The sequence below is a fragment of the Solenopsis invicta genome, chromosome 4 (genome assembly GCF_016802725.1).
Source record: "Solenopsis invicta isolate M01_SB chromosome 4, UNIL_Sinv_3.0, whole genome shotgun sequence".
Classification (NCBI taxonomy): Eukaryota; Metazoa; Arthropoda; class Insecta; order Hymenoptera; family Formicidae; genus Solenopsis; species Solenopsis invicta.
Genome location: NC_052667.1, coordinates 25,466,558 through 25,476,806, shown reverse-complemented (window position 1 = coordinate 25,476,806; position 10,249 = coordinate 25,466,558).

The window sequence follows — 10,249 nt, the reverse complement described above, 5'->3', positions numbered from 1 at the left end:
TACGTACGATGTTATCGCCTAATAACGACGAGCATATCGCTGATAGGATCGTGACGATGTAATAACAGATTTCCACATTCGAGGCAGAAACCGAGAGGAGTTCTTTCTCCCGTTCCGTATAAACGCTCCGTAATCTTTACCCAATTTGTTCTCACGACCTGTATACGATCGTGCAGGCTGTTTAGATACGATCCGCGACGCGTTCCACGCGGAAGAGCATTGCAGATGCGCGGCCGATTTTGTTCACGGCACGTATACGCGGACGTTGACAGGGACCCATACACCTGTGCTAATTGCGTCTCTCGAGGAGCGCCTAATCAACGAGAGAGAGTAGAAAGTACGGATCCTCGCTCGTGAAACAATGACAAAGGGAGTTTCAAATAAATTGAAACGGTAATTTTGTGAAAGAAGGCACGCGCGATAATGAGCTTTTTCTCGAGTCCTTTCTCTCTCTTGTCCAAAATTATATTTCAAGAAACAAAAAATATTATATTGAAATTTTAAGGAATTATTTTTTTTTAGATACCGTTCTTTTTTTTTAACTATTGAGGATACTAGGATTTGAAGAATATCCAAGAGAGAAAATGACCTTATTACATGTTTAAGACAAGAGATCGTAAAATAGGCATGTACGCTCGAGCACCCTGAGTGCGCAATAGCGGCCGGTCGTAAATTACAACAACATCTCAATCCTGAAGAATACTCGTAATATTTTTTTACAAGTACAATTTCTTCATAATCATAATTTTTTGTGTTTGCACCGTGACAAAACGTCTGTTTTGAAATAATAAGTATTTTTAAATATATTGCACACGATGGATCTTCATTCTTCTTTTTAAGCATTATTGCAGAGTTTTGTTACAGTGACATCAATGGACATACTGCAAAGGTTTTATGATAGCTAACTATCTTATATGGTTTAACGCAAAGAATAGAAGATATAATCCAATTTAATCAAATATAATATAATATGTAAAATACAAATATTTGTTTCAACTTTTAATATTCCGTTATATTATAATATATTTGCTTGTTCTTAGTCAAATGTATATAATCAATTCATTATTCCTTTACATGAATTTATTATTTTTTACATATTCAGTTTTGTTTTACTTGTATGTTATTTATTATTTTATATGAATATTAATGCAATCATTATTGTATTATACATATTTAGTATTTCACATTATTAATATTAATTTTTAAAGCTTTTACAATAAATATCTCTTTATAATAAATTATTAATATAGCTACCATGTTATTTTCATAAATATCGTTAACATGGTATTTTTAACACATAGCATTTATAAATTTAATTTTACATATTAAATAATTAAATTAAATTTTTAAAAAATGTATAAGTAACAAGTAAAATAATTTTTACATATTTATAAATTATTTTATAAATTATTTTTATATAATTGTCACGATTTTATCAACAATTATTTCTAAACATTCATAAAAAAGGTATCAAAAATTGTATAATAAAAAATCATTTATAAATGTTTTAACATTTTACAAATTTTTATTTGTATCATTGAATTTTAATATAATTCTAAAAATATAATTCCAAATTCGATGTACGACTTTAGCCCCATAGATAAATGAGATACTATTACTAGATTCTATTACAAAATATGGATGTATGCTTTTGAAATCATAAAATGATTTCACAACTTAATGATGATCATAGCTAAATGTGTAATGAACACGTCAAATTTTATTTAATTATCAAAGAATGCGTACCATCAGTTACATCGTTACCATCAGTTCAATACCGATCTAATTAGAGGTAAATGATTTTGAACCAGATCGCTAGTAGTGCATTGGTTGCGCGCTAGGCGCTTTCACAAGAGAGCGGAAATTACGAAATTTGTGTTAACTTATTGGCAAACGCTGGAGGTCTTTCGACGGGGAAAAGTCTCGAACGTAATGGTATCAATAATTATCGGATCATATAAAATTAGCTGATGGATCATTACACGTGTTGCTCGAGTCATCGCGACTCATTAAGATACTTACGCACCGTGAACGCACGATCTGCTCTCGATATGCGTAATCTGTACGAATATTCAACTCTCGCAAGAGAATTGCTCCAATTTCGGCGAATCTCATTTCTTTCGCAACGCCTACGGCAATTTATTCGGAATGACTGCGTGGGAAAATGACTATTGAATGCTTATACTTATAGATATTCACATGCAGTAACAAAAATATTTATTTAAAGCAACTGCCTTTTCTTGAAATATAATTTTTTAATTAAAAAGAAATAATTACTTCCGATGGTAAATTTTTTCTAGTAGCAATAAAATAATATTTTAGAAGTAAATAATTTGTTAACATTGACAGAAAAAACTAGTGGTAACAATAACTATAAGAGGACAATCATACAAATTTTGTTAATAAGGTTATAATACATAGTTAAGTAAACTATATTATAGTTATTGCAACAAAGTTAATAGTTAAGAAAACTAATAAAAAAATAGTTGTAATATGCCATATAGTATAATAATTACAACTATGTTTTATTAGTCCTCTTAACCATTAATTTTGTTGCAATAACTATAATATAGTTCACTTAACTACATATTATAATTCTATTAACAAAATTTGTATGGCTGTTCCCTTGCTACGACTACAATTTTTTCTCTCAGTGAACAAACTAGAAATTTTTATAGAAGAGAATATCTTCTTGAAACGAAAAAACTATTTCTTTCTAAAAAAAAAGTAATAAATCTAACTTTAAAAAAAATTATATAGTTTAGTTAGTTTAACATTTTGTTACTTAAGTATAAATATTATAAATAAGTAAATATTCTTTTATAGTTTAGAACGTCCGTATTAAATATAATTCATATAAGGACATGATTGTTTCGTTCAATGTGTGATAAAAAGATTTTCTTTAAACTTTACTTTAAATTTTTTTTAAAACTAAAGAGTAAATTGTTTCTTTAAAATAAAATGATTTAACAAAAAAAAAAGAGTAAATTTTATTTTTCGTATAGAAAACAGTTCAATTATATTTTTTTCTTAAAGTGAAGAAGTTTAAAAAGTAACTTTTATAATTAATTCTATAAATATACAATAAGTTAAAAATGCTGTACGATCTTCAGCAATCAGTATGATCAATTAAAACTATTAATAATTGTATTACGTGTTTAAACTTGTAGTTAAAGTACCAAAAAAAAAATGGGCCAAATTGCATAATCGAAGCATTTACATTACTAATTTATCAAATAATTAAATTTATACGTATACAAATTTATGTTGGCTTTAAATTGGCATTCTATTTAACCTTGTGTATTTAATTTAATTCTTTTAAGCCTAGTCTTGTGTTAAATTATTTATAAAACCATTTTGTTAAGAGACTTATTACTTTAACATCTCCATTCATTATTAACTTTAAACGATCGATGCTTGAAAATTCACGCCCTCGTACTAACAACAATACGTGATATTATTTTTTTAACATCGATGCGGAATCGATCGAGCATAAGAGAGAGAAGTTGCGTGTCCGCGACGATGTTTTGCTTTCGGTTTACTTACGATTTCTCAGCGAAGAAAGTCCCCAGCATGCAGCTTCCCTTTCATACTGCACATCCATACATACGCGAGAAGCAAACAGGGTCACGCCGATGAAAGTCAATAATAATACTTGCGCGAGCAAATACCGGTGTGTCTTTCTGATTTGCATAAGCAAACGCTATTCCGCGGACGCTACCGAATGTTAATAAATTTCATGTTTGACGATCTCAGGCGACCTATCGCCATCCATGGTGACAGGACTTTTTCTCTTGCCTTTCGCTGACATATAATTATTTTATAAGAAAACCGTCCCTTTCATAAAGATATTTCTAATGTCTTCTGTTTCCCGAGGCTCTCTCGACTATCATACGCACACTGGGAGAAAAGTATGTGATATTTGTGACTGTAATTGCATGGTTGAAACATTATAGTTATAAAGTCCACGTTGATGGTTATTATTGCTTTAATGTATATTTTGTTCTCTTACTTATATTTGTTGCTATCATCTTTTATAGTTTATAATGTACTACTTGCAAATTTTACTAACGTGTAAGATAACCATACGATATAGTTGCATATAAATATCATAGTTATCATAATTGTTGAAGTAGCTATAATTTGTGTCCATGGTTAAAATAACTATAAATTTATAGCTGGCACAAAAATGACTATAAATTATAGTTAATTTATGGTTATTGTAATCATTTTTTTTCTCTCAGTGCATGCCTACCCATCCAACTGCATCGTCGTATTTGACCTCGTTGATTGCAATCCGTTAATGTCACGGCACAATATCCTGTGTGATCTATATCCTTGTATGGACTTTTCTCGGCAGAACAAAGGACTCGGGAATATCTGAATGGATCGGGCCTTTCTAATGCCTTTCTTCCTTCTCGCAACAAGTTCATTCGATTTGTAACGCATGACGTTAACAATGAGGCAATTAAACAACGAGCTCCAACATATCTAAACAGGATTTTGTACAAAATAATCTAAATTAAGTGATGCTTTTTTGACGAGAAAAATGTTGTTTATTTGTTTATTCAGAATATTTTAGATAATTGTTTTTATTGTTAATAAAATAGAGTTATAAAACTTATTTGGAGGCATTTTCATTAAAAAAATGTTTGTTTTTATTTTTATTTTTATGTAATAATTAGTTAAATTTTAATTTCTGACGTTAGTAGGGGAGAGTTGCCAACTACATACAACTTAAACTATTATTTATTATATGTTGCATTTGGTGTTATTTTGAATGCAAATCGAAGTTCAAATTTATAGCTCGATATTTTAGTTATTTATTATTACATGTTAAATCTTTTGATAATAACAAATTAATTTGTTATAAGCTTTTCTGTAATATTTTGTAAAGGTATGGTTTAGAAAATTGGTTGTTTAAAGCGTGCCTGTCTCTTAAATCATATCATCTTTGAAAATATTGAATTTATAAATTAAAGTAATTAAAAATATAAGGAATTTTTAACTTATATTTATTTTATTAATAATTTATTGAAAGAAGGTCAAATATTTAATAATGAATAAATAACAATAATAAAAACACTGATATAAAACTGGCTTGAATTTATTTTTGTATTGACATACTTTTATTCATAGCAATTACTAGTTTTATTATTATTATTTATCAATCTTATATTAGCATGATTTTTTTATACTAAAACTTGTGATGGCACGAATTAGTAAACTTGATAGAGTTCACAAAATATCAATTTAATTTTTATAATAATTGTAAACATGTATATACAATAAATGTAAAATATTCTACAAGTCTTGTGTTTTACAAAAAAATATAACAATTTAAAATAAAATTGCATTATGTTATCAATTAATATAAGTTGACGAAAAATTTACATTAGATGTACTTGATTTTCTGAAATGTTAATAACATGTACAAAACAATACTTGTTGAATTTTTTTCTCTATACTATTACTTATTTCTTATTAACTTTTTATCTTTGTTATTAAATGTTGCTCATATGAAGTAAAAACACAAAATAGTGCAAAATAGGTACGTTTTAGGAGACCGGTACGCATTCAGCAACTTTCCTCTAAATTTCACTCAAACAGTCTAATTGACTAATTACACTAATTACAAAAGGAGCATTGTTTGTATCACTTTAAATGTACCTATTTTATATTAAAAAGTAACATTTGCACGGAATAATCACACTAAAAGCGAGCAAATGGAAGATTATTAAACTTTCCTCTGCGGTCGAGGTTTCCTTAATACTTCTTAACGGAAAATCGCGAGCCTCCCGCGAGGAGCGGCAGATTAGCTCTTTATGAACGACTGCGTTTCGAATGCCATCAGGAATAATATGTACCGCGAGAGCAACGTGACGCAAGATAAACCTTTTTGCCGATCGTCGCTCGCCATTATAGAGCGAACGCAACTCGCGCGAACGGTACCGTTCTGCATGAAAGCGCGGTAACGGCGCATCGTAAATGGTTGCGCTTGCCGTTGTTGTAAGCCACCCGACGAAGATGCGAAGGCAGCGAAAGGGACGAGAGCGAGCGCGGGCATCGCCGCGTCCTCCTCATTCTCCGGCAGCATCCCGGCCACGCTGTTACGTGAGAATGCAGCAATGCGTACCCACTGACCGGCTTCACGTAACGTTCCGCGACAGGCACGGATTCACGCTCTGCTACGATTTACGCGTCACATTCGCGAGACGCAAACCTTTGAAACGAAAAATGGGCATCGATCGTAAATATTATTAGCGTGAGTTAATTGTAAGTGATTGTCTCGATTAATTATTTTAACGTGTACACACGAAGAAATATTCTCATGCTGGGAAACGATTACTCAAATTATAGTCTTCCTTCTTTTAAATAATGATTATCCTTTGCAAACGGTATTGTTTTAATATTAATCTTAAAACTCATATTTATTTGAAACAAGTAGGTTTACTTAAAATAAATTTATGCGTACGTATACACTGAAAAATATGCACTTGAATTAGATAAATATTACCTATGCCAAGTATCTCATCAGTTCGTATATTCTCAAAGCTATTCGGTAAGTTGATCGTAAGGATCAAATTATTCAAAATATGTTCTGAATTCTAGTAATTTAATACTTCAATTAAAAAATATTAAGTTAAAACAAAAATTGGATTTGTTCATTATTCCAACTTTTCTTTGACAATTGAAAATTTGTGATAAATGTATTTTAAGATAATATTATCAAGAATATATTTTTTTGTTAAAGATAAACATTATATTTTAAAAGAAAAGAGTAAATTGAGTAATCACATCATTTTCTTGATAGTACTTTTGCATGTGTGTACATAATTCTAAGATTAATTTGAAAATAAATCAACAAAAACAACGAGTTGATAATATTGCTTAAAAGTACTCTCTCACGCCGGTATAGTCGATTTTTATATTCGAGACCGTCAAGTATCGTCTTAAGATGTCATCAATCAATCACAGAGCCGTATTAGAATCTTAAAACATTACTTAAGACGGTCTCGAAATAAAAATCGACTATGAATACCGACCTAAATCTTGTAGAAAATTTGCAATGATGAGTTTGCAATTATTTGAGTGATTTATTATTCTATAAAAGTCAAAATTGACTTTTGTACACTAAGAAAAAAAAAAGTTTGACATTTATGACCATAATCACATGGTAAAATATTTCTGTTTAAGAGCTCCTTTTTTGTAGTTATTACTGCTACAATATTAGTAATAATAATATTACGTTTATAATGCAATTAACTATGAAAAACTTTATAATTATAAATTTTAACTATAAATATTAATATAAATTATGATAATTTTAAATACTGATATATTAAAATATCAGCATATGGATGGTAAAATTAGTATAAATGTTATAAAATAAACGTCTCTAATAATAAATGCAATCACAAATATAGTAAATATTTTTTTAACATTTGCTTACTATTTACGTAGTAATAATAACTAACAAAATATAATGAGAATATAACTTTATGAATAAACCAATAAATATGTAGCACTAAATTTAGCACTAAATATGACTATGAATAATAATTACATTGTAAGTAATTATAACCATTTTTTTTTCATGTTCGACTGACTAATGTAAGACTTTTGTAGGAATAATTTTTGTTTTTTTTAAGTGACGTTTTATTTTATAAGATTTAGAAGGAATAATTGGCGGCAAGAATAATTTTTTTATACAGTATCATTTTTTACTGAGAAAAAAGTATTTGGTATTTGGTATTTGTGATTATAATTATGTTTGTAAAATAATTATTATAGTTAGGAGTTCCAGCCATTTTTATAGCCATTACTGTTATAATGTTAACAATAATTATAGTTTTATCAAATATTAATATTTGAAATTAGTAAAATATCAAAATACGAATCGTACAAATCAAATTAATATTTTTATGAGGTACATGTGATTGTAGTTTCCTACGGTATTTATATAACTGTTTTTTAAACTTTTTTGCTTACTGTTTACGTAATAATAGTATATAATTAAACTAATAGCTATAATTTGCATGGTTAAAATAACTATAAATATTTATAGTTATTATATATTATATATTAATACAGTTTGTGCTGAAAATGACTAAATTGTAGTTAAATTACGATAATTGCAATAACTTTTTCTCAGTGTAAGTTTAAAGCATTTCCTTTAAACACGTTTGCAATTAAATCCACAAATTCGAGCACCAACTCTGTCATTGACAACAAAGTTCGGGGACACCTTGTACACCTCGTATATCTGTCGGATTCTCCGCGATGTTTCGCATACGTAATATTCCGCGCACATCGACGAAAGTGGACTATAATTTTAACGTAATAGCTTGCGGTCCGCAAGGCAAGCGCCCCTCCCTCTTCTGCCATAAAAAAAATTTAATTAAACGAAAAACCTCGCTCCGGGGGACCACGTAAATATTTTGCTCTTAATTAAGATACCGATCGCCGAGCTGTTATAACGCTCGCACGAGAGCGAGAGGCGGTCCGCGGCCTCGAAAAATCGCACGCACCAAGTGAAAATGGCGTATGACTTACTGCAGCTGGTCATTCCACGCGCCGCGAGAGGAAAGCCAAAGGTGGAGGGAGACGAGTTCGCCGGTTATGCAAAAAGCGAAAACGGTCACGTGTGTGAACGCCGCGCGAACCGTGGCAATGTCATCGAACTTATATAATGTGTCGCCTTATTTCGATTACACGTATAAGCCCTCCACGCGTATCGGATTAAATCTCTCACGGATGGAACCACGCGATGTAACTCTCGCTTTCTACGTCTCAAGGACCGATAACTTCGATGTTCTTCGAGCTTCAATATTCTTCGTAAAATGACAGGGATTTGCGTACTACCTACAATTTTGAGAAACGGAAGAGCAATTATTTGTTGACTGGCAGAACGTCGTTCGTTTAGTAAATGTTTGATCAACAGGTTAGTAGCAACGGACGGTCCACGTTGAGGTCTCTAGATATTTGCATTTCTAATTGGTTTAATTACACTGAGAGAAAAGTGTTGATGCTTGTGACTATAATTTGCATGGTAAAATAATCTTGATTAGGAACTCCATTTTTATGATTATTACTGCTACAGTTGTGTCCCTAACAGCACATGATATCGAACGAATATTGTGATATTTTACAAATGTACGCACGATTTCGCAATATTGTACGAATGTTCGTACGATATCTAGAATATTCCAGAATATTCATACGATGTCACGTGCTGTTAGGCGTATTATAATAATAACCTCTTTTGTTTACCGTTGTACCAATTATGAAAAGAATTTTAATATAAATTATAATAATTTCAAGAATTATTATAAAATATTAACTCATAACGGTCACATGGGATCAAAATGAGCCCAACTAACTTTGAACGATTGTTACGCCCAAACTATTAATTGTTTCAAATAAAAAAAAATGACTGAGCATTCTCTTCAAATAGTGTAAAATGTAAATTAATTTCGTGTTATATTAAATTTTAAATCGAGTACAGCAAAAAATTATTAAATCAAAGGAACGTAAAAAATGACTTTTTCAATAAAAAAAAAAAAATATAACTTTTTAGATTTTTAATATATTTTTTTAATTTTTAGAACATACTCTTTTTTCAGATATACTACTTTAAGAAAACAATCAGTGCTATAACGTACATTAAAAAAAAAAGTATTTATTTAGAGGTATTAGAGTAATTTTTGAGAAAGTAAATTGACGTGTTCCAGATAGCATCTTTGCATAGAGGGAACTTAGAACTGTCGACATATAGCGACCAGTCCAATACTCAAATAATAACGTAGAACAAATTTAGAAGAAACTTTTGTTGGGATCACACGGATCTCCAGTGATCGTTAAAGGTTAAGATATTGATGGCAAAAATAAAATAAACCTTTCTATGTAGTGAGCGCAATCACATTATAAGATTCGTTTACTATTTACACAGTAATAAGTATAAAAGTAAAAACTATAATTTGCGTGTTTAAAACAACTACGTAAGTATACAGTTGGCATCGAAAATGGCTGTGAATTATAGTTAAGTTATGGTAATTGCGACCATTTGTTTTTTCTCCATTTGTACACACAGATGTTCGAGCAACAAAGAAAATCTCCGCACCGACCGGGACCGTGTCAACTAATTTGTCCGCCGAACGAAGAAGCGAGGACGCTTAGGGATCCTCCACGTACGGAAGATTCCGGCGAGAGGCGCGACTCGCGTGGAATTCCTCCTCGCGCGCGGGGG